The 26081-nt window shown below is 44.3% G+C and overlaps 1 protein-coding gene across 7 annotated transcripts in view; it reads right to left on the bottom strand.

Moving 5' to 3' along the window:
• Nucleotides 1-26081, bottom strand: part of TLN2 (talin 2) — a 464397-nt gene that overhangs the window by 266888 nt on the left and 171428 nt on the right. The window contains exon 1 of one of the 7 annotated variants that reach the window (XM_012443142.2): nucleotides 24456-24513. The exons of the other annotated variants lie outside the window; for them this stretch is intronic. The gene's annotated coding sequence lies outside the window, so the exon portion shown is untranslated. Of the gene's footprint in view, nucleotides 1-24455; nucleotides 24514-26081 lie in introns of those variants that run through there. 7 annotated transcript variants of the gene reach the window in all.

The following is a 26081-nucleotide window of genomic DNA, read 5'->3' as shown; positions in this document are numbered from 1 at the left end:
GTTCAGGAGTCCCATGTAATACATGTATCTTCATAACAGCATAATTATAAATTTGGCTAAAAAGTCGTAATTCCTTGTAGATACACAAATCTCTTTACAGGCGTGTTGGATATAAAGTACAAATCTAATTAACCCCCTTCATCTGCTGGCAGTTTCTTCTTCCCCAAGCAATTTCCCTAGAAGTTAGACAAAGGACAAGAACCACTCTCCAATTTCAGAGATGAGCCATCATCAGACTTAACTTAGACTAAGTATCTGTGACTCCAAAGCACAACCCACCCCCGACAACACATGGGCCACCTAATGTGAATTGCTGGCCTCTCTATTCTGACCCACTTTAGTGCTAAACAAGTCCACATTTGCGTGGAGATGCATAAGGATTTATGAGATGAAACACTGAATTTAGGGAAAGCGACAGCACCGCAGTGAAGAGTAAGGTCCTGGCTGGATCCAGCTTGGTGTGCCTCAGCCTCTGTGTAACTCAGTTTCCTCCTCTGTAATCATGCCAAGGGCAGTTGTGAGTATTACAGGAAATAATATATCTGATGCAATCAGCAATGCTCAATAGTCACTGAGTTGACCTGAGCTCCAGCTCAGGGGGTGCCATGATGGAAACAGCTCATAGTAGAAACTTGTTGTTCATTGCCTGATCATAACTAATTCCCTAGAGAACCCTGAGACAGAACATGTCTCTATGAAAGCACACTTACCTGTTGAAAATGCTTATTTTGAACATGGATAAGATCCATCCAAGTAAATTCTTTATTATTCTATAATTCACTGACCCCCTCTCTTAAAAATTTAAAAAGTTATAATAAAAACCAATTAGCAATAGGTATAACTAGAATGCAAACTCCATGAGAACAAGAACTCTACTTGGTACAGAGCTGTATCCCCAGCCCTTGAACACGGCTGGATACAAGGATATCTCACAAATATTTGACGACATGAATGCAAGAATGAATAAATAAGCTGTTCTTAAACATGCTACTACTTCATTGTATGAACTGGCCAAAATATACATTATATGCTTTTATATTTTAAATAGATTTTGAAATGCTCACTATAAAATAATTTCTTATTTTTCTTTTCTCAAAGAAGTTTTGTTTTTTCCCCCATCTTATTCCCAGCATAGTCTCCCATCTTTTGTACTCCCAACAACGACAACAAAAGGCAGTGGGGAGAGGAGAAAAGGATATTTTTCTTTACGACTTCTGTGTTAGAAGAAACTTTTTGTCTCTAGACCAACTACCATATTCAGTACATTATTACAGCCAATTGTTTTCCATAGAAGTCTAATTAACTAACATTCAAATGACTAGGAATTTCAATTAGTCAGAGCCACACAGAGGGGTCTCCTTTGGGGGAAGGAGAAACATATTCATCTTTTAGAAAGAGGCAATTCTACAAAAATAAGCTTTTATCACTGATTTCCTGAAAAAAGCAACTGGTCATGGAATATGGGTATGAAGAAATACACTATACTACTAAATTACACCTGATATTCTGAACATAAGATTTAAAATAACCCTGAGATGTTACAACACTTTCAAATGGACAACTACAAACTTAAAACGTTTCTGCTAAACTCCATTGTAACAAAATCTGGCAGTGCATTTTAGAAACATTTGAAATAATTTTTTTTCTTAAGGACGCAGGGGAGGAAAGAGCAGGGATAACGTGTCTAATTCCTCCTCGGTCACTCAGCAAACTACATTAACTAAACCCTTCCCCAACCCCAATTCCTTATACAAAGCAGTTCATGGCCAGGGTTTTCCTACGGGCAATCCTCAACTTCTAGATGGGCTCTACTCTGATCTACTGTAGCAGCCTTTCCAGGCCCACCTGCTTGCCGGCTTCCCTCCAACAGGGTATAACCAGCTAGCACAGTCACTGGGATCGGGTCCCCAATCCCTACAAACTCAAGGCCAAGTTCCCAGGCTGCAGATACCCACTTCCTCACCTCCTGCCTAGCCTTCCCTAGGAGTCTGTGCTCTACCACCACTGAGCCAGCGCGCCTCATGTCCCCTGCCCTCTGAGCTGTGTTCCCCTAAGAGGGCTTTGATGCCCACTCTTCTAGGTCTACAATGGCCTCCCCATACCCCCATTCAATCTAGCTGTCCATCAAGTTCCATGTGCCCCAAGAAGACTTCATTGACCACATCTCAATTTCTATACTTAAAAAAGTTTGTTGAAATATAATCTATTTACATGTCTATATTTCCTAGTAGACTACAAGCCCTTACAGGGCAAGAACTACGGCATCACATTTATTTTTATCCTGAGCTCAGAGCACAATTTCTCATACACATTAAGTGCTCAATAAATGTCTGAAAAACAGTAACTCTAAGAAACTGGAACAAGCACAGGACACTTCAAGAAGCTGGGGTACAGCAGCAGGGTCAGGCATATGTGCATGTGTGCACACATGTGCACTAAAGATATGGCTGCCAGATTCTATGATCATCCTCCCTGGTACTTCAAGGTTCCAGCTTAAGCCCTCCTTTTCCTCTCTCGGTCCTGGTCACTGGCCCACTATTCAGTTTTTTTTTTTTTTTTACTCTTGTTGCCCAGGCTGGAGTGCAATGGCACAATCTCTGCTCACTGCAACCTCCACGTCCCAGGTTCAAACTATTCTCCTGCCTCAGCCTTTCAATAAGCTGGTACTACAGGTGCATACTACCACGCCCGGCTAATTTTTGTGTTTTTAGTAGAGATGGTGTTTAGTCATGGTGACCAGGCTGGTCTCGAACTCCTGACCTCAGGTGATCCACCCGCCTCAGCCTCCCAAAGTGCTGGGATTACAGGCATGAGCCACCGTGCCCAGCCCACTATTCACTATTTTGCTACAAACCTGGTATCTGTGAATAAACTTCTCACCTCTATGGCCTGTTGTCAACTAGGAAAACATGTTAGTTCATATGTATACCTTCTTCCCCAGCTCCAAAGCAAACAAACGCTTTTGGAGGTTTAACAATTGAAGAATAAAACAAAAAGTTTTCCCTCTGTACGCTGTTTCCCCATCCCCAAACCCTAAGAGCACGTGTCTGTTATTCTCACTCATTCATTCCAACTTGGACCCTTTGGAAGAGCACAAAGCCACACAGGATACCAACAGCAGAACCTGATGCACACCATAGGTAAGTGTTATTCATCAACCATTTGAGTTTTTCTTTTGGGAAAACAGAATGAGAGGTTCCAGTAAAAAGAGAAAGAAGGTACATGTATACAATAGAATACTATAAAGTGCTAAAAAGAAAAGTGCTATTGAGCCATGAAAAGGCATGGAGAAAATTAAATTCACATTACTAACTGAAGAAGCCAATCTGAAAAGGCTAAATACTATACCATTCCAACTCTATGACATTCTGCAAAAGGCAACACTAGGGAGACAGTCAAAAGATCAGTGGATGAGCTGGGCACGGTGGCTCACACCTGTAATCCCTGAATTTTAGGAGGCTGAGGCAGGTAGATCACCTGAGGTCAGAAGTTTGACATCAGCCTGGCCAACATGGTGAAACCCCGTGTCTACTAAAAATACAAAAATTAGCTGGGTGTGGTGGTGTGCACCTGTATTATCAGCTACTCAAGAGGCTGAGGTAGGAAGATCACTTGAGCCCCAGAGGTCAAAGTTGCAGTAAGCCAAGATCTCGCCACTGCACTCCAGCCTGGAAAACAGAGCAAGACCCTGTCTTAAAAAAAAAGAAAAAAAAAGTAGAAGAAACCCTAAGGTAAACTATGGTCTTTAGGTGATAATGATGTATCAATATAGGTTCATCAACTCTAACAATGTACCACCTGGCATAGGATGTTGGTAATGGGGCCGCTGTGGGTACAGTAGATATAAAGGAGCTCTGTGTGCTTTCCACTCAATGTTGTTGTGAGCCCAAAACTGCTCTGAAAAAATAAAGACTGTTAAAAATACATAAAATATTTTTTAAAATACAGAGAGAAAGAGGTGTGGTGCTGCAGATGCCACCCAGGCACTGAAGCCAAGGAACTCCCCATGGGGACTTTTACCCCTGCAGGTGAGGGCCTGGAAGACATGCAGAGTGACAAGTTAGCTTGGCCCTGGGAAGCAGCGATGGAGGATCTGGGATCCTCCCGTCCAGGCAGAGATCCTTTGAGAGTCTCAGAGCACTCAGGTTGAACAGGGGCTGCACACACAAGATCCCACGCTGCTAGAACTGACCTTGGGAAGGTGCAGCCTCCGTTTCTATTCTCACTGCCACCCTGACCATTAGCTCAAGGGCTATTCTTCCATGCTTGTAACCTCAGGAACTGCTTCTGCAGTAACACGATCCAACTGAAGGATGTGGAGAGAGAGAATGTGACTTCCTCAAGTGGTGAATCTCACCTGATTTTCCTTACCAGTGGAAACTCTGTCATCTGTAATGAAGTATCTCCAGTCTGTAGCTATGAGGATGAGGAGCATCCTCTTCAGGGGACAAGTTCTTATCAATACCTACACTGACTCCATCCTCCAGCCCACAAAGCCTGGTTGCCTGATGCTGTGAGCCAACACACCACAGCATAAATGCAACAGGAAGAAACAATCAAAGTGTACTGTGAGTCTTGTCAGCCCCCAGCAACCTAAGTATCACAAACAAGAACATGAGGTCGTTTGAGAGGATTCTGCTAATCAAGAAGAAATTAGATATTCAGGTACACATAATGTGGAAAACAGGAATACTTACTTTCCATCAATAAGAACCTGTCGCCACTTGGCCCTGATTAGCAGCTACTGTAACCCTCAAACTTCATCTTTCCAAAGTGATTTTTCTCTGCTGCTCTCTCTCACCATGTGAAGTCCGGTTTTCATAAAATTGCCACCTGATCTATTTCTCTAAAAGCTAAATTCCTCTTCTCTTTCCTCATATGGCCAGTAACTTTTTGCATATTCGTTACAGCACCTTTCATTCAAAACCAAAACACCTCCTAACAAACTGTACTTCTGTTGCTGAAATCTCCTCCTCCTGTCAGGATACTGTGAAAATTAATTCTCCTCAGCCTTGTTTCCTCCCTCCTGGCCCTGAGCTGTCATTCCAAGGCCCTCGTTTTCTAAGACGCTCTTTCCCCTGTGGTTTCTCCTACTCTTGCATTTCTCTAAATTTTCATGGGTTTTGTAGGTTTCTCTGCATAAAATGGCAACTCATTCTATCTGTTGTATTCTGTCTAATAACCAATCCACAACACAGGCTGCTAAGACACGGAAAAAGAATACTCAAGCCTGGAGCACTGAGCCTTGCGCCAGGTCACACAGGGCCAGGGGCATCCTCACTCCCTGATGCAGTAAGCCCTCCATGCCTCACTTCACTCCTCTGTAAAAGGCAGATGCCAAGGCCTCCCTCATGGGTTGATGCAAGGGACACGTGAGCACAGCACAGCTGCAGTAACTGCCAACTTTCTCCACCTCCCCATGTGCAGCCTCTCAGCGCTTTACCTGGAATAAAATGTCTGTGAGCAGGATGGGGATTCACACTTTGCCTGTATTTCTTCAAAGGATTTTCATGAAGTGGAATGTACAGGAGGTGGTTTTATTTTATTTTATACAGAGTCTTGCTCTGTTGCCCGGGATGGAGTGCAGTGGCACAATCTCACTCACTGCAAACTCCGCCTCCCGGGTTAAAGTGATGCTCCTGCCTCAGCCTCCTGAGTAGCTGGGATTACAGGCGTGCACCACCTCCACTGGCTAATTTTTGTATTTTTAGCAGAGACAGGGATTCTCCATGTTGCTCTTGAACTCCTGACCTCAGGTGATATGCCCACCTCAGCCTCCCAAAGTGCTGGGATTACAGATGTGAGACACTGTGCATAATGGTATTAAATAATATTTTCCAGTTCCTGGTGGTTCTGGTTCTCTTTTATGATGAGATTTCATAACTTATCTACCATATCATATACGTGTTCAAGACCTTCTTTAAAAAAGTTAAGACATATAAAACAAAGAAAACATCATCATGAACCCCTGTGTACTCATTACTCAGCTTCAACAATTACCAACTCATAGCCAAAATTATTTCATCCTAGACCCCCATTTAATTCCTTCCCAGCCCTCACTGCAGATGATTCTGAAGCAAGTATATCAGATTTAAATATAAATATTTTATTAAGTAGTATTTTCAATGATAAGAAACATAACAAAGCTGTTTTCACTTAGAAAACGAATTCTCTACTTATTAAATAAAGCTACAACTATCTTACTCTATCCGTTCCCTGGCATGCACAGTAAGACAAGGGTGACCCAGGAAAGACACAGCAGGCCTGAGTTGATTCCTGGTGGCACACAGCTGGCCAGGTGACCATGGACAGGACACCTGCCCTCTCAAATCTCACTCCACAGGGCAGAAACCGGGACCTGAGCCTGCATGAGCCTCTGCTCTCACAGGACAGCAAGGACTTTCTACTTCCCATTTATGTTCTCAGTGTTTCTCTTGCATTTCCAGAATCAGCTTCTCTACACAGAGTAACTTAGCCCCTACTTGCTCTTTGTCAAAAATAGAATGAATAAATATATATATTCAAACTGCTAAGTCTTCTCCAGGAACAAGTTTCCTCCATATTACCCTTCTATGTGAGGGAAAAAATGATTCCATTATCTTTTTATTCCCCTCCAATCTCTTAAAATGCAAAAAAAATACATAGCAATGTCTTATTCGTGTCTCTCTTTGGGTCTCTGTCCTTATGGGGCAAATACAAGCAATTCTCGTGCTCCCTCTCTGCCCCTGGAATGAGAAAGACAGCTACTCCATATGACTCACCTGCTAAAAAGCGACCTATGCAGCTGGCAGAGGCCTTTGGGGAGGGTGCAACCCCTAAGGGTCCACTGCTATCCCCTCAAAGTAATCATGAAATCATCTAAAAATTATTTTAGACAAAATCAAAAAATAAGGTAAATATAAAAGTACTCAGGTAATTACATAAATCATCTGCCTTACAGTGGGCAGTTCTGTACTGCCCAATATGATGGTCATTAGACACATGCGGCTATTGTAGCACTTGAAATGGCACTAGACCAAATGGAGACATGCAATGAGAGACGTGCAATTCAGAGCAAACATTTAGAAACTTTGGAAATTTCTATAGTAATTGGACAAGATAATTTACATTGATTAAGTCTAATTTATTTTTTACTTCTTTTGAGATGGAATCTTGCTCCGTCACCCAGGCTGGAGTGCAATGGCACGGTCTCAGCTCACTGCAACCTCCGCCTCCTGGGTTCAAGCAGTTCTCCTGCCTCAATCTCCCAAGTAGCTGGTCTTACAGGCGCCTGCCGCTATACCTGGCTAATTTTGGTATTTTCAGTAGAGATGGGGTTTTGCCACGTTAGCCAGGATAACCTCGAACTCCTGACCTCAGGTGATCTGCCTGCCAAGGCCTCCTAAAGTGCTGGGATTACAGGTGTGAGCCACCACTCCCAGCCAAATCTAATTTTTTAAAATATGCTTGTATTTTATGTTTTTTAAAATATTTAATTTTTGTTGAATTTTAGCAAAAGTATATCAGCCTGAAAAAACTTTGAGAACATAGATTTCAAAGACTAACAAAAAAAGAATTTAACAGTTCTTCATTAATAATTTTGTATCCACTATATTTTGAATGTAATGTGAACGGATTGGGTTAAAGTACATCATTAATTTCACCTTTTTTATGTGACTGTAGAATTTAAGAAATATAAAACCAAACATATATATAAGCTAAGACAGTGTTCCTCTAAATTCTAATTCCTTTTCACAAATGCATAAACATGTTACATATCATCTCACCATAAATATTATTTGAATACAACTTTAAAACAAAAAAATCAACTCAGACTTCTTTTTTGAATTGTTTTGTATACTTCCTTGAATAGTTCCTGCCAATTCTCACTAAGATTTAAATATTTACATGTTCTAGTAAGACAATCACCACTACCTTAGAGCATAAAATATCATATAATCACCCCAAAGACTGCTCCAAACCAAACTTTAAAAAGCAGTTCCCAATTCATATTTTTAACCTCATAAAGAAACAGAATAAGACAAAATTACATCTGACTGTTATGATCTGGGATACTGAAATTTCACTCTAAGCAGTTGGGAAAATACTCAAATCCACGATACTACCACAAGGCAGGGAGGGCTGGGCATTTTCCATACACCCGGAGAACAGCCACTCACTTGCTTTCCACTAGTTTTCGATGGATGAATAATGAACACGGAAGTAAACGATAGCTTGAACACTGATGAGGCTAAGTCACAGGAACCTTCATGCCTGACCTCTGCAAGGCACTGCACTTTACAGTGCTTCCAAGCAGTGTTTTCTGAATGGTCATGAGGAAACAAAAGAAGTTGGACTAATACGGTTTTTTAGAAAAATGATTCCATGGAAAGTGATGAATTAAGTAAAACCTCCATTATTTAGCTCATGCTATCAAGAGATGGTCTGCCTTCACCAATTTGTGTCTGGTCCACAGTAAGTACAGAAACTGAGAGTAAACACTTAGAAAATTCTATATAGCAATTGGACAAAGTGATTTATACTGATTCTGAGTTTTTAAAATGTGCTCATATTTTATGGGTTTTTTTAATTGAATTCTGCAAAAGTTTATCAGCTGAAAAGAATTTTTTTTTTTTTTTTGAGATAGGGTCTTGTTATGTCACTTATGAGAAAGTGCAGTGGCACAATCTCAGCTCACTACAGGCTCAACCTCCCAGGCTCAAGCAATCCTCCCACCTCAGACTCCCAAATAGCTGGGACTACTGGCACATGCCACCACTCTGGACCAATTTTTTAATTTTTGGTAGAGATGATGTTTCATCATGTTGCCCAGGCTAGTCTTGAACTCCTGGGCTCAAGAGATCTGCTCACTTGAGCCTCCCAAAGTGCTGGAATTACAGGCATGAGCCACTGTGCCCAGCCCTGAAACAGATATTAAGCTTTCAGATGATTCAGATGATTTCAGAAGCACTCATCTAAGTCAACCCACCCGAATTTCCATTTTTTTGGCACTCTCCCTCTACATTTGTAGGAGGTAGGGAGTGGCAAGATAAACAGAGAAAGTGAGCTGAGATTCTGTATTTTTAGACGGAAAAAAGCTAGGATTAGGATCTGTAACACTTATATTTTTATGCGTACAACTAAAATGCCAAATTTCTTCAATTATAAAATGCCATGAATTATAAAGCACACTGTGACATATAATACAGTGTCTATGGGTCCTGATTTCAGAAATGTAAAAATTTATACAAACTAAAATTCAAGTCTGGAATGACCATACTTCAGTAAGCAAAAACATCAAGTATTCATTATGCTCATTATGTACACACAAGGAAATAATTTTTATTTTTTGAGACAGGGTCTCGCCCTGTTGCCCAGGCTGGAGTTCAGTAGTACGATACAGCCCACTGTAACCTCAAACACCTGGGCTCAAGCAATCCTCCCTCCTTAGTCTCCCAAGTAGCTGGAACTACAAGCATGCACCACCACGCCTGGCTAATTTTTTAATTCTTATTTAATTTTTGAAGAGGTGGGGTCTAGCTAGGTTCCTTGGGCTGGTCTTAAACTCCTGGCCACAAGTGAAGTGATCCTCTCACCTCAGCCTCCCGAAGCACTGGAATTACAGGCTAAGCCACCGCACCCGGCTAATCGTGTTTTTTAAAACTCCAAGTTGAAGATAAAGGCTAAAAATTTCTAGATGAGTAAGAGCCCATTACTAAGCATCAACTATGCACAAAGCATCCTAAGAAACAAACAAAAAAAATGAGGTGACAGTCCCTGGAGAATTCATAATTGAGATGGAAAGACAGATGGTACCTAAAATACCAAGGAGTTGAGAGTTAAGCAGCTTAAGGCCTCAAATGACTTCCACTGGCAGTCATTTCATTTGGTCCCAAGGCTCCTTCCTTAACCCTGCACCAAAGATGGGACTCCCAGGAAGGGCTGCATCTTTTCCCCACCTTTGACCCAAAGTTGAGGGCATGTGCAGGGAATCAGGAGCCTGAGCTCCCGACCTGCCTCCAACTTTAATCAGATAGTTGGGAGCCTGGGCAGCTACCTCCCCTCCAAGCCACTGTGTCCTCATTCATGGAAAGGAATAATAATGAATCCCTCTCAAGGTTCTGTGGAGAGTTCCTTCTGTTGTTTAAAAAAAAAAAAAAAAAAATCAGGGATTTGGGCAACTTGTAGACTGAAGGGAAGGAGCAAAAGGAAAGAGAGAAACCATGGCCCAGGGAGGGAAGGGGATTCCTGGGGAAAGGAGACCCTGGAGGAGATGGGAAATGGGCAGGTTCTTCCACCCCCAGGCTGGAGCATGGTCAGGGAGAGAGGAGGGAAGCTGGGTGCATGTCCCCACAAGACGTCTGTCATCCACCCGAGAGAGGAGGAAGGTTCTCTATGAAAAGCAGGGGCTGAAGAGGAGGGGGAAAGAGTTGCTTTTTTCCTGAAGAACCTGTGTGCTCACTGGAAGAATGCCATGTGGGAAGAGGGCCGAGCCAGGTAGTAGGTCCTCATGTGAGCTGGCACCCATCTCTAATGACGCATCCAAGGGTTGGGCCAGCCGGAGGGCAGAGGAGGCCATGCCGCCTGCGTTCTCCAGGACAGGTCTCTCAGTGGAGCCAGGTAAAGAAGGAAATGGAGACGGGGTGCCTGACAGAATGAGAGGACAAGGAGAAGTTTCTGCAGGAAGGTTCTGGGGAGGTCACAGAGCCAGTGAGGGGTGTGATCAAGGTGGACAGAATGTGTCGAAGGGGCAACATTTCTGGGGAAACCACACGTAGCTCAGGATGTGGTTATAAACACCAATTGCTGATTAGAGGGGAAGACTTTCAGACAGGTAAGGAAGGGTCAGCTTGGGGGCTGAGTTGTTATGGGTTGGCCTGTAGGGGCACTGGAGCCCCTAGCTATGAGAAGAGAGGTGTGGGAACTGGGAAGGCCCATGAGCAGGGCACCAGCTCCATGGTGAAGCCACGCCTTGGCCAGGAGAGGACAGCACAAGGCAGGGAGCAGTCATGGGGCCAAGACAGGGAAGAGCGCAACAGAAGGAGGTGGCGAACAAGCACAGAGCATGGGATTCCAAAATACATCGGGGGTCAGGTGCCCACAGATCTCGTCTCCAGACCCAGGGTCAGTGGGGGTGTGGGAGGGGGCACAGCCTCCCCAGAGAGGCCTGCCGGGACAACAGCAAGGAAAGACAGGGGCCGCTAAGGTAGCTTGCAAACAAAGTGTCAAGAAGCAGCGATCCGGACTCAATTTAGTCTCTAATGCTTCGAGTGTCAGTACAACATGTTCACATACATCCAGAACTCAGGCTGGTGCCAGATATTGGCATAGAAAAGTTTGGCAGAGAGTAGATCTAAAAGGCTCCATCTAAGGGGGGAAAAAGGCTGGCCTGTAATCCCAGCACTTTGGGAGGCCAAGGCTGGAGGATAGCTTGAGCCCTGGAGTTTGAGACCAGCCTGGGCAACAGAGTAAGAACCAATCTTTACAAAACATAAAAACAAAAATTAGCTGAGCTTGGTGGCACACACCTATGGTCCCAGCTACGTAGGAGGCTGAGGTGGAAGGATCACTTGAGCCCAAGAGGTCGAGGTTACAGTGAGTCATGATCATGCCACTGTACTCTAGCCTGGGCAACTAAGCAAGACCCTGACTTACAAAAAAAAAGATGGTAATGACAGTACCCATCCAAGGGCAAGCATGTGGGGAGGAACTGTCAAGCAATCAAGACACCCACCAGCTGAGCATTTCCCTTAAGAAAGTGCTATACCCAGTGTCAAGCCAGAGAACTGGAAGGAAGAGCGTAACAGGGAATTAGAGGAAAAGGAAGTAACTATGATGTTCCTGCCAGGTGCCAGGTATAAAGCTCAGCACCCCGAATATCAGCACGTCAGACACAAAAGACGACTTCCAGGTCTGTCCTGCCCTTGAGGATTTTGATTACATGAAGAGGTCTTATAAGGTAGACCACAAGACATGTGAGAAATTCATCAACCAAATACAACAAATATTTAATATTGAGGAATGGTTAGGTGTAATGGTGTCTCGTTTATCTGGGGGGATTATAACTGTGTTAGAGAAAAGAGCCCTTCAGAGTTGTATACTAAAATAGGTACAGATGAAAGGATGTGATGTTGAGGATTTATTTCAAAATAATTGAGTGAATCGAGAAAGGGGGACTCTAGGTAAAACAAGATGGATCATGTATTGAAAACTGGAGAAAATGCCAGGCACGGTGGCTCACGCCTATAATCCCAGCACTTTGGGAGGCCGAGACGGGCGGATCACAAGGTCAAAAGATCGAGACCATCCTGGCCAACGTGGTAAAACCCCATCTCTACTAAAAATACAAAAATTAGTTGGGCGTGGTGATGTGCGCCTGCAGTCCCAGCTACTTGGGAGGCCGAGGCAGGAGAATCCCTTGAACTTGGGAGGTGGAGGTTGTAGTGAGCCAAGATCGCGCCACGCCACTGCACTCCAGCCTGGTAACAGAGCAAGACTCCATCCACCCCCACCCCAAAAAAAAGAAAAAAAGAAAAGAAAATTGAAGATAAGCTGATACGTGGGAGCTTACCATTCCCTCTACTCCTGCACATGTTTAAAATTCCCAATAAAAAGCTAAAAGCAAATGGGAGGCAAGTACCTTGTTTTTAACTTAATTGTGTTAGCATGACATTACTACAACAAAGTCAAAACTCTGAAAGTGTGTTTTAAAAGATGATTAAAATACGTAATGTTTTAAGGGTAGTTGGACAGTTCCGTAGGGATAGAGTCTATTAAGTTCTCTAAAGAAGCAAGACTGGCTGGCTGTAAAAAGTGCAGTCACGCTTGAGAAGGTTCAGGAACTACATTTACCCAAAGAGCATGTCACCTTGACATTACAGTTCAGCACCTTCCCCCAAGATGACATGAAGTAAGTTTGACTGACTCACAGGAGTGATGGGCAATAGACTCCTGTCATGCTTTGCTGCCTGGCTGAGGAATAACGCAACCAAAAGGTGCCAAGTGTCAGGCCCATCTCCTGAGCACTCAGTGCAAACTGGCATCTGCATTTTAAAATCACGGGAAGAATAGCAATAAGCCTGAAAAGGAAGCTAACTAAGACCTGCCGGAAAAGTGAACAGCCAATCATGTTGATTGATCATCACCAGCTGCCTTCGCTGCTGTGAGACCCACATTATGGCCAGCCTGACTACAGCTGGGTTGAAAAGTGATCTTTAAGAAGTAAGTATGTAGGCCAGGTCCAGTGGTTCATGCCTGTAATCCCAACACTTTGGGAGGTCAAGAGGGGCAGAGCACATGAAGTCAGGAGTTTGAGACTAGCCTGACCAACATGAAGAAACCCTGTCTCTACTAAAAATACAAAAATTAGCTGGGCATGGTTAGACATGCCTGTAATACCATCTACTAGGGAGGCTGAGGCAGGAGAATAGTTTGAACCTGGGAGGCGGAGGTTGTGGTAAGCTGAGATCACGCAACTGCACTCCAGCCCGGGCAACAAGAGCAAAACTCCATCTCAAAAAAAAACCAAAAAACAAAAAGTGTGATGGTTAAGGAACCCAACTGCCACTCCTCTCTACACACACACACACACACACACACACACGCCCATGCATGGAAGCTTCTTCCACTACACCACCAGTAGTACACTTACCACCTTAGAGAAGACTGGCTTAGCCAGTGGTTCTCAACCAAGGGCAATTTTCCCACCCAGGAGACATTCAGCATTGTCTGGAGACATTTTTGGTAGCCACCACTGTCGCCGAGTGCTACTGGCATAGTGAGCAGAGGCCAAGGTAGCTGCTAAACATCCTCTGATGGTTAGAACTGCACCATACGACAAAAAATGATCTGGCCCAAAATGTCAACAGGCTACGGTTGAGAAACACTAGCTTAAGCAACCAAAAAATTAGGGAAAAGGGAATATTCTGACTTGTTCAGAGAGGGAAGGAGGGAGAAAGAGCAGGACAAAAGAGAGAAAGGCAAAGAGGATAGGAGAAAGAGCATGGCCTTCCAAACGCCCTTGATTTATCTGTTCCTACCAATATTTCTTAACCAGATGTAAGATTTGATGCCATGCCTTCCGGTATAGCTCCCAGTTTGTCCCCAGGAACACAAGAGGGGCTAAACACTTGAGTGACTGCAACTGCCAAGGCAAATATTTGCTTTTTTCCAACGGCCATGTTTACCTAAGATTATGCTCTCCTGTTGAACTAGAAAGCAACAGGCTGTTGACACACTTGGAACCAAGCCAGGGATCCGCCTGGCACCCTCCCTGTGGGTGGGGCAGAGGGAATGTGGTCTAGAAAGGCCAATCCCTAAAAACCTCCTAAGCTTTTGGATGGAGCCACTTTGAAACTACTTTGGAAACACATTCACATCAACAGGGCAATCCTGTTAATATTTTCAACAGCACTGAAGAGTCTTGAGAAGGGGAAAGAGGAGGAGCGCTGGCATAAGGAAAACCAAAGGGAGAAGAGAGAGAGAGAAGGAGCAAGAGAGAGGACAGTTATCACCAAAGAACTGAACAGAGCTTTGATTGGGACAAGGCAGAAAGGGGAAACTCACACAAAACTACTGCTTCATCAACTGTAGGTTTTTTTTTTTTTTTTTTTTGAGACGGAGTTTCGCTCTCGTTACCCAGGCTGGAGTGCAATGGCGCGATCTCGGCTCACCGCAACCTCCGCCTCCTGGGTTCAGGCAATTCTCCTGCCTCAGCCTCCTGAGTAGCTGGGATTACAGGCATGTGCCATCGTGCCCAGCTAATTTTTTGTATTTTTAGTAGAGACAGGGTTTCACCATGTTGACCGGGATGGTCTCAACTGTAGTTTTAAAGTCAGTTAGCTTGATTATTAACCCTGAAATATAACCTATACCTGACCTCCACAATGACCAATCATAGCTTCCCATTTGAATTATACTGTTTGCTTTAGCCTACGTGGGGTGTTTATAAAACGATTCTCATAAGTGAAATTCAGCTGTGCCTATCGTACACAATCACAAGTTTTTCTCACGTGCTACCCAGCTTCCATTTTCCACAGCCATTCCCCTTTACCACAAAAATCCAACCACAGCTATAATTACTGCCACTGGGTTCGCCTGCTTACATAAGAAGCCAAGAGAGATTTCTGACTCCAGACTGCACCAACCTCACGCGTGAGCTGTGCCATCCTTCCAAAAAGTCTGGGTAGCAGAGTGTGTCTGAGAGACAATCCTAGCACCCACACAATCCTGGGCACCAAATGCAGGGCTAACCCCTGCCTTCTGCTGGGAACTTTCTTAATCTCTCAGCTTCCCCTAAGAGGGAAGAGAGGCTCTAGAGCCAGGTCAGGCCAAATGTCTGTGACTCGAGTGCCCAGAGGAGACCTTTTGGTCCTCCATCAGAGCACAGCTCCACTTCTGGCCTGTAGGAGTTGAATGGTGGCCCCCCATAAAGATATATCTACATCTTAAATCCTGGAACCTGGGAATGTGACCTTATTTGGGAAAATGATATCTGCAGATGCAATTAGAGATATTGAGATGAAAGCATCCTGGATTACACAGGTGGGTCCCAAATCCAATGAGAAGTGACCTTAGAAGAGACAGAAGAAAAGACACAAAGAATAGGCAGACTGTATGAAGACAGAGGCATAGTGTGGCGTGACACAGACGCAAGACGAGGAAGGCATGGAGCCACCAGCAGCTGAAAGAGGCAAGGAAGGATTCTCCCCAGAGCCTTCGGAGGGAGCATGGCCCGACCGACACACTGATTTGGGACTTTCGGCTTCCAGAACTGGGAGAGGACAGATTCCTGTTGCTACAAGCCACCAGTTGTGCTCATGTGTTACAGCAGCCCTCAGAAACTCACACATGCTCTAACACTGGGGTTATCCAGCCTCGGGATTCCAGAAGGACCTGGGCAGGGCAAAGCTGGGCATCCTTCAGTGCTTCTTCCAGCAGCTACAGAAGAGCTCAGGAGGGCAGGGCTGGGGAATGTGTTCCCAGCCCCAAAAGCCCAGGCCAAGGATGTTTTCCAAAGGACAAGCTCAGGGGCAGGGTCAAGAGAGAAGGTGTTTTCATCCGTCAAGGGACAGAGACCACCCAAAGAAACACACTATTCCCAGCTGGTCAGTGAGAAAGACAACCCTCAGGTGAGTGGCTGTCATTATCAATCTCCGCTGCTAACACAGACCAACTACTCCCCGTGGGCCACGCACTGTGCTTCCAACATTCTGAAGAGGACTACTGTGAGTTCTCTGAGTTTTATTTCATTACTCCCTGCCTTTTCTTTAAATTGTACCTCTTACCTATAGACCTAAAAATCATTGTTCAATGTTCCACTTAAAGACATTGCCAGCTGGGCACAGTGGCTCACACCTGTAATCCCAGCACTTTGGGAGGCTGAGGCAGGTGGATCATGAAGTCAGGAGTTCAAGACCAGCCTGGCCAACATAGTAAAACCCTGTCTCTACTAAAAATATAAAAATAAGCCAGGCATGGTGGCGCGTATCTGTAGTCCCAACTACTCGAGAGGCTGAGGCAGAAGACTCATTTGAACCCGAGAGGCAGAGGTTGTTGTGAGCCGAAATCACACCACCTCACTCCATCCTGGGCAACAGAGTGAGACTGTCTCAATGAAAGTAAATACATAGAAAATTAAGAGATTGCCACTGTTGGCACCCTCCTGAGGAAAATGAAGCATAGAGAGCACAATGATTTGCCCCAGGTCACTCAGTGATGAAACCAGAGCCACAATGGAGAGCCAAATCTTCCACCCCTGCCTGCTGGGGCTCAACTCTGCCTGACCCAGGTCAGGGAGGTCTGTCCCTCCCCTTCTGCCGCTCCCTCCTGTTGCCCAGCGCCACCAGTCCCAGCCACACTGGACAAGGGCCACGTTCTTTGCCCAAGCCGCACTCCATGCCCAGCTCCCTTTCCCTTCAACCCCACATTTTATAGACCTTAATTAAACAATAATTAGGGACATAAAAATGCTAATATCTGCGGTCATAGGCTCAGAGAACTCAATTCAGTAGAGGATACTGACATTTACACAAATGGTTATAAGGTACAGACTACGGGGGAAAGGGAAGAGAGAATTCTGGAGGTCCTAAACCAAATAGCATCATCTTCAGCATGCCAGGCTGCAGTTCATGATGTGCCACAAGCCTACGCATTTCACATTCAAGCAAGGTCCCCTCATTTTTCCCCCCAAGACAGAGTTTCACTCTATCACCCAGGCTGGAGTGCAATAACATGATCTTAGCTCACTGCAACCTCCACCTCCCAGGTTCAAACGATTCTCCCGCCTCAATCTCCTGAGTAGCTGGCATTACAGGCACGAGCCAATACGCCAGGGTAATTTTTATATTTTTAGTAGATATGGGGTTTTGCTATGTTTGTCACACTGGCTCAAACTCCTAGCCTCAAGTGATCCACCCTCCTCAGCCTCCCAAAGGGATGGGATTACAGGCGTGAGCCACTGCTCCTGGCTTGTCCCCTCATTCTTCCTCAGCAATGCCATCCATCGCCTTGGGAGAGGTGTTGTCTCCTAACTGCTGTTACTCCTGCCAGCATCTTGCTGCTCAAATCCACCGTCACCATGCCTCCAGGTGTCTCCACGACACAGAGAGGTTTACACAAATTTTTGGTCAGTGCAATCTTTTAGGGAAGTACTCTCACGATGTCCCAAACTTCAAACATCTTCGAAAATGTCCAGTGCCTTGAACTGGTAATCACAATGTTGCAGATTTAACATTGAGAAATCATCTCAGATGCAGAAATGCTTTCACATATAAAGATAAAACAGTCATTCTGTATGCTAATAAGGTCTTGGAAGCAACTAAATGATCCAAAAGAAAGAGCTGGTTAAGTCAAACATGTTTCATACTCTGGACTGGATACTACTTGGCCAGTAAAATACTGTTTATAAGAATCTGAGAAAATGCTTACTCTATAATAAGTGGATAAAAAACAGATAACTAAATTATTTATATATTCTATATAAAGAATTGTGTAACTATATACACTATATAAATTCTATATTCTATAATATTCTGTATTCTATGTATATTCTATATTCTATATATGCTATATATATTCCATATTTGTCCTATATATGCTGTATATAGAATACAGAATTTTCTCTATATAGTATAGTTATACAATTCTTTATATGTAAAGCATATAATATATATAATCTGTATATAAAATGTAATCTATATATAAAATATACAGACACTATATATTTTATATAACAAATGTTATAATCTTACAATGACAGCAGAGAAAGATATTTATATATTTTAAAAAAAGAGTAGGCTGGGCACAGGGGCTCATGTCTATAATCCCAGTGCTTTGAAAGGCTGAGGCAGGGAGACTACTTGATTCCTGGAGTTTGAGACCAGCCTCGGAAACATAGCGAGACCTTAGATTGAAGCGAGAGCATCTCCTTGAGCCCAGGAGTTTGAGGCTGCAATGAGCTGTTCTTGTGCCACTGAGCTCCAGCGCCTATTTTTTTGAGATACATGGGCAACACAGCAAGACCCTATCTTAAAAAAAAAAAAAGGAAAGGAAAGCTTCCTGTGGCTACTCAATGCTACCAGGGGTTTTTTCAGAAACACTCATAAGGCCTTCCCAAATATGTGCGTACTTCCCTCCTAAGCCTCGTCACCCAGTTCCCCTATACCCCATGCACACCCCTCTACTTTCTGGCCATCTTTAATTACTCCACATTTCTAGAACCCATATTATAGCCCACACCCCAGTGTTCTTACACACACGAGTGTGTGCTTCCCTTCTCTCTCCCACGGGAATGTAGGCTCCAATGGGGTTTTAATCTTTTCTGACTCATTCCTATAATCCCAGTGCCTGGTGAAGTGTCTGGCACACCATAAATCTCCAAAACTGTTTGCCAAATGAATGAACTGAGAAGTACTGATGTCCTGCTCATCTGTAGCCTTCTAACTTTTTCCCCAGCTATTGGCCGATCTTGCTCCCACTCCAACCCCCCCACCAGGGGGATTAGAAGTTATCTGTTCACGCCTGTGTATTCTCAGGACACAGCACAGACCTAGTCTCACTGAACATTTGCCATGCTTTATCTTAGTCATTTCTTTACTGTATCAGCAGCAGCGACACCAGATAAACAATGAACACTTATGCTTGAGAGTTTACGTGAGTTACCTCACTTTTCCTCACAATAACCCTAAAATGTATCATCCTCATTTTTACAGATGAAGAAACTGAGGCTTAAGAGGTTAAAGAGGCCAGGCGTGGTGGCTCATGCCTGTAATCCCAGTACTTTGGGAGGCCGAGGCGGGCAGATCACGAGGTCAGGAGTTCGAGACCAGCCTGGCCAGCATGGTGAAACCCTGTCTCTCCTAAAAATACAAAAAATTAGCTGGGTGTGGTGGCACGCACCTGTAATCCCAGCTACTCAGGAGCTGAGGCAGGAAAATTGCTTGAACCCAGAAGTCGGAGGTTGCAGAGGGCTGAGACTGCACCATTGCACTCCAGCCTAGGCGACAGAGTGAGACTCCAAAAAAGAGGTAAAAGAACACACACAGCTAGTAAACAGCAGAGCCATCCAACTCCAAAGCCCAGCCCCTGACAATGCCATGTGAGTTTCTCTGTCTATCCTACACAGTGGACTGCAAACTTCCTGAGGGCAGGAAATACATTTTGTTATTTAAAAGCTGACCAACACGGCTGCACACTGCACACATTCGAATATTTGCTGATTTGAAACACAGGAGGATGGATGTCCTTCAGGTAGACCACACTAATTCATAATGTGAGATAACCCTAGACCCACAACTGGAAGATAAAAGCATTTAACTAGCAAAATGAGAGTAGCAAAAAGTTTTAAGTTCATTCAAATGAACACTGGGCCATGTAAGGAATTTAAGGGTCCAACTGTTGCCAGGCAGTGCCTCTTAAGCAATCCAGGAGTACTTAATTATGAAGTGGTATGTTAATTGCTGCTCTTAAACATCTATTACCATAGATCCCCTAAATCTCTCCATCGGCAATAATGTCTTAAATTTGTGTCACAGATCATATTTCCTAAACCTCTTTTAGAAATATCATCTGTCAGTCAAGTGCAATTTATTATGTATATACTTGTAATGTTTTTAAATTGTCCCTATATCTTCTAGGTTAGATGACTTTCCATTATCCCAAACTAATGAAATTTTACTGTACCAAAAGAATATTGTAAATACTTCTCAAAATGGTATTTATGAACTTTATTCACCATAGCAATCAAGAGAGGCTACCACAAGGGAAAGGTTTTTGTCCCCTGAGTGTTGGCTGAGACTTAACCCAGCATGCAGACTCTGTGGTGTTTAACACTTATTAACAGCTTGTCTGGGTTTGCTGCTGGTGAATCTCTAGCAAGCAGACAAGCACAAATTAGCAGCTCCTGCATGCATCTCTCCTCCTCTGGGCTAATTATGAAGGCAACAATGGGATATTTATAAGCATTTCTGAGTATGTGTGTGTCAGTGGGCAGAATGCAGTTTCCTTTTTTTTTTTTTGAGACAGAGCCTCTCTTTGCCGCCCAGGCCGGAGTCAAGTGGTGCAATCTCAGCTCACTGCAACCTCCACCTCCTGGGTTCAAGCGATTCTCCTGCCTCAGCTTCCTAGTAGCTGAGAGTACAGGCGCCCGACACCATGCCTGACTAATTTTTGTATTTTTAGTAGAGATGGGTTTTTGCCATGTTGGCCAGGCTGGTCTCGAACTCCTGGCCTCAAGTGATCCACCCGCCTCAGCCTCCCAAAGTGCTGGGATTACAGGCATGAGCCTGTATGCTTGGTCCAGAAATGCAGTACCTTACACAGCACAGGAAAATTAATGTACAAAGGAAAAAAAACACAAAAGTAAAATCTGTAAGAAAATCTATAAGGTATATAATCCGGGGGCAAGGCTACTCAGCACAACCTTCTGTAGTGCTCACAGAACCTCATCTCTCCTTTCTCATTTGTCTCTGAAATCTTCCCACTTTGCAGACTGAAATGAGTCTTGCTACCAACGTGTGACAAGGTCAGCTCTGGACTGTATCAGAGATAATTCTGAAAGCTCTTCCTATTCCCTGGAGTCCAGCCTCTCCACCCCAGGAGCACACCAGAAATGTCCTGCCAGCGTAACATTTTCATGAAGTCTCCAGGACTCTATCTTGTTTGGGGAGAAGCCCACCAGAGGACGACTCTGAAGGCCTGAGGCTGAGGCACTATCCGGCCTCCTACAAGGCAGGAGGCTAACGATTCTGAGTCTCCTTTCCCTCATCTGTAAAACAGAATTGCACAGTGCAAAGCCCCAAACTTTATTTTTTATTTATTTGCTTTGTGAGATAAGAGTTTCACTCTTGTCACCCAGGCTAGAGTGCAATGGCACGATATTGGCTCACTGCAACCTCTGCCTCCTGGGTTTAAGCGATTCTCCCGCCTCAGCCTTCCGAGTAGCTGGAATTACAGGCATGTACCACCACAACTGGCTGATTTTTGTATTTTTAGTAGAGACAGGGTTTCTCCATTTTGGTCAGGCTGGTGTCCCAATCTCAGGCGATCCACCTGCCTCGGCCTCCCAAAATGCTGGGATTACAGGCGTGAGCCATTGTACCCGGCCTAGCCCCAAACTTTTAACTATATTAGGACATGCGCAATAATTCTAAAACTCAAAATACCACCACTAAGAATTTTTTAAAACTCATTATTTAAAGAAGAAAATGTCCCTTATCAAATAACTTACTGGATCACCTAGTAGTGCATGCTTGGTACCTGCTTACATGCTGGGCAATACCGAAAGGAGTAAGGCTAAGTCTACCTGCCTAAGAACCCGGCCCCCTTCCATCCAGTGAGAGGAGACACCCATAAACAAATGACTACAATAAAACGTGATGCACACTGGGAGCTTTCACCCATAGAGTTCAGGGCAGGGCCGGGGAAGCTGAAGGAATCACAGAAGGCTTCTCAGAGGAGACCAGAGAAGCCAACCCTGGCAGAATGACAGGTCATTGTGCCCATCAGGAGAGACACCAGGCCCAGCATATGCAATGTGCAGCAGACACAGGAATGGGAGACCTTCTAGACATTGGCTTAGGCAAGGATTTTGTGACCAAGAACCCAAAAGCAAATGCAATAAAAACAAAGATAAAAGGTGGGACTTAATTAAACTAAAGAGCTTTTGCATGCCAAAAAGAACAGTCACCTGAGCAAACAGACAACCCACAGAGTGGGAGAAAATCTTCACAATCTATACATCTGATATAGGACTAATATCCAGAATCTACAACAAACTCAATTAGCAAGAAGAAAACAAACAATCCTATCAAAAAGTGGGCTAAGAACATGAATAGACAATTCTCAAAAGAAGATATACCAATGGCCAAGAAACATGAAAAAATGTTCAACATCACTAATGACCAGGGAAATGCAAATCAAAACCACGATGTAGCTGGGCACACTGGCTCACATCTATAATCCCAGCACTTTGGGAGGCCAAGGCGGGTGGATCACGAGGTCAGGAGTTCAAGACTGGCCTCACCAACATGGTGAAACCCCATCTCTACTAAAAATATAAAAGTTAGCTGGGCGTGGTGGCACGCACTTGTAATCCCAGCTACTCAGGAGCTGAGGCAGGAGAATCACTTGAACCCAGGAAGCAGAGGCTGCAGTGAGCCAAAATTGTACCACTGTACTCCAGCCTGGGCAACAGAGTAAGACTCCATCTCAAAAAAACAAAACAAAACAAAACAAAACCAGAAGGCAGTACCTTACTCCTGCAATAATGGCCAAAATCAAAAACTCAAAAAATAATAGAAGTTGGTGAAGTTAGTGAGGATGTGGTGAACAGGGAATACTTCTACACTGCTGGTGGGAATGTAAACTAGTACAACCAGTATGGAAAACGGTGTGGAGTTTCCTTAAAGAACTAAAAGTAGAACTACCATTTGATCCAGCAATCACACTACTGGGTATCTACACACAGGAAAAGAAGTCATTATATAAAAAAGATACTTGCACACGCATGTTTATAGCAGCACAGTTCACAATTGCAGAAACGTGAAACCAGCCCAAATGCCCATCAGTCAACGAGTTGATAAAGAAACTGTTGACTGATAGAATACTATTCAGCCATAAAAAGTAATGAATTAATGGCATTTGCAGCAACCTAGATGGAACTGGAGACTATTATTCTAAATGAAGCAACTCAAGAATGGAAAACCAAACATCATATGTTCTTACTTATAAGTGGGAGCTAGGCTATGAAGATGCAAAGGCATAAGAATGATACAGTGGACTTCGAGGACTCAAGTGGAAAAGGCTGGAAGCGGGTGAGGAATAAATAACTACAACTTGGCTTCAGTGGATACTGCTCAGGTGATGGGTGCAGCAAAATCTCAGAAATCACCACTGAAGAACTTACTCGTGTAACCAAATACCACTTGTTCCCCAAAAATCTATGGAAATAAAAATTTGAATGAATGAATGAATGAATGAATGGGAGATGTTCAGGAAGGCTAGAAGTGACAGAGGGAACAGAGGGAGTCTGTGTCAGGCAGGCAGGGAGGAGGCAGGCACCAGCACCTGTATGATTTCATCTTGCCTTTCAGATTCTGCAGTAACCAGAACACATCCCCAGTCAAAGATGAGGGTGATAATCCAGGACGCCAGGTGTCAGGCAACTATCCCAGTGATGCCTTGCCACACAGTTACTGGGCCCCTTGCATCTTGAAGTTAAACAGAGACAAGGCAACAAGATACACGGGTAAAAACCAACCAAAATGGTATAAAAAAATTTTAATACTACATATATAGGGCTATGATCAAAATACATCTGTTATGTGGCATAAATATCACAAATTTGAAGATGGACAGTTCTGGACTTTGATGAGCTTATAAGTTAAAAAGGAAAAAGAGGCAAAGGTATCATTTAATACTGGGTGAGATAACAGCTCAAAATGTGAACCCAGGGATCAAAGCATGCTCCAGGGATCTAACAGAGACTCAGGGGCAGTCCAGGAAGGGTAAGGACAGGGAGCTTTCTTGAGGAGAGGATGTTAAAATCTGAAGATGGAAAAGAAAGGAAAGAAAAAGGGAGACAAGGAGCCTGATACTGCAAGAGCCAGAAGCAGGCAGAGGTCGTGAGTGGCTCAACTGGCTGAGCCCAGGGAGTTGGAAAGGGAAGGAGAGGAGGCCAGGGTGGGGATCTGAAGACCAGGGACAGCAGCAGGTCATCAGGAATAGTGACAAAGGATAGTGCCCCTTTTGCAAAAAAAAGAAAAAAAGAGAGAGAGAGAGACAGACTTTTCATCTAAATGCCTTCCTCTACCCCTCCACCCCATACAACGTGCTTGGCTCATTAGTGCTTGAAAATGCTGGCAACGGTGACTGGAAGGTCAGCCTCCTGTATTGGCTTTCTGCTCAGTAATGTGAGAGAAGGGTGGGGAATTTAGCCACAGGAGTCTCTAAAGGACTTTAGCATAAGGTAAACTCACCTGTAAAATGGCCCCAAGGCAGAGACCCTAAAGAAGGCATCTTAATTATTCAGCATAGGGCCCTCAGTTCTTCTGGTGAAGGCATTAGCTGGTAAGGAAGGAGCTTGAGGAAATGAAGACACACCCGCTGAAGAGAGGCCTCAGCGGGGTGTGTTACATTCCTTTGAAAACAGGCCCTTTGCTATAATTTGTGTAATCAGACCAGAGATTGGACTGCAGAACCCTGCTTCCCATTTATTACAATATCACGCTTCTGCCCAGGAAACCCCACCCAAGCTTTTGTTTGGAATTCCTTTCCTTGATTAGGTGCAAGTCCTATTATTCCCGCCACTCAAAAATAACACATGGGTCTAATGAAGTTGTAAAGCACAGCACAGCCAGAAACCTGGCTTCTCTGAATGGCGCTAGTTCTCTTTCTTCAGTCTTGTTTTGGAATAATGATTTCTTTTCCCTTTCCTTTTGTATAGAGGAAGAACGGGAAGCAGCAACATTCTGTACAAATGGAAAGGCAAATCATTTTACTCTCTGGACAGAGCCATGCAAGCCGGCACCACTCACCAAGCTGTGCCTGCAGCAACTCCTGGCTCCGGCTGCCTCAGTTGCAGTTCTTCAGACTAAATGAGTGGGAAGGGGTGACATAGTGTCCTCAAGTCCCATCACCTGCAGAGCTGCCCTCCCCTCTGGAAGCCTTCATTATGCAATTCAGGCAGAATCCAACCCCCCACAGAAAGGCTGAGGAGCAGGGCAGGGGCATCATCCAGAGAGCTGACGGTATGTACTGTATATACATCCTCCAGTATGTACCCTAGAATGCCTGGTAATTCTTAACCAAAGACAGGAGGCACGGAAAATTTTCACATCAAAACATGGAGTATGGCCAGGCGTGGTGGCTCACGCCTGTAATCCCAGCACTTTGGGAGGCCAAGGCAGGTGGATCACTTGAGGTGAGGAGTTCGAGACCAGCCTGGCCAACATGGTGAAAGTCCACCTCTACTAAAAATACAAAAATTAGCTGGACGTGTTGGTAGGCGCTTGTAATCCCAGCTAACTTGGGAGGCTCAGGAAGGATAATCTCTTGAACCCAGGAGGCAGAGGTTGCAGTGAGCCGAGATCGTACCACTGCACTCCAGCCTGGGTGGCAAAAGCATGAATCTATCTCAAAAAAGCAAAAAACAAAGAAAAAAACACGGAGTATTAGAATTGGAAAATAGGATGAATCATTTTCTCTAGCAAATACTTAAACAATTTAAGAGATGTGTTTTGCAGTCTGCCCAGCCCAAAAGAGCTCCCTTTGGTCCCCAGGGATCTGCCCTACCTTCCCACTCCCCCAAAACCATCTGGGCAGGAGTAGAGCCCTGACACTACAGCAGCTACTCTATTCCTAAGCCAGGGATCTAATACTGGTGTGGTCTCACTCAAATAGGCCAATTCTGGCCAGTTGAATTCTTCCTAGTAACTGTGCCATTCTATTTGGTGGAACTCTAGCTGGGTGGCTGGATGATCAGAAAGGCACAAAGACTGGGACAGCCACAGAGGGCTACTGGAAACTGGGAGGTAATCACCACCTTGCAAGTTCATCTGCATAATGAGAAGATAAAGCACACCCACCCCCACCCCCAAAAGAGG

The sequence above is a fragment of the Aotus nancymaae genome, unplaced genomic scaffold, assembly GCF_030222135.1.
Source record: "Aotus nancymaae isolate 86718 unplaced genomic scaffold, 86718_ANA_hifiasm-v0.15.2.pri h1tg000041l, whole genome shotgun sequence".
NCBI lineage: Eukaryota > Metazoa > Chordata > Mammalia > Primates > Aotidae > Aotus > Aotus nancymaae.
The sequence above is the reverse complement of the archived record's forward strand: the minus strand, read 5'-3'. Positions and strand labels throughout refer to the sequence as shown.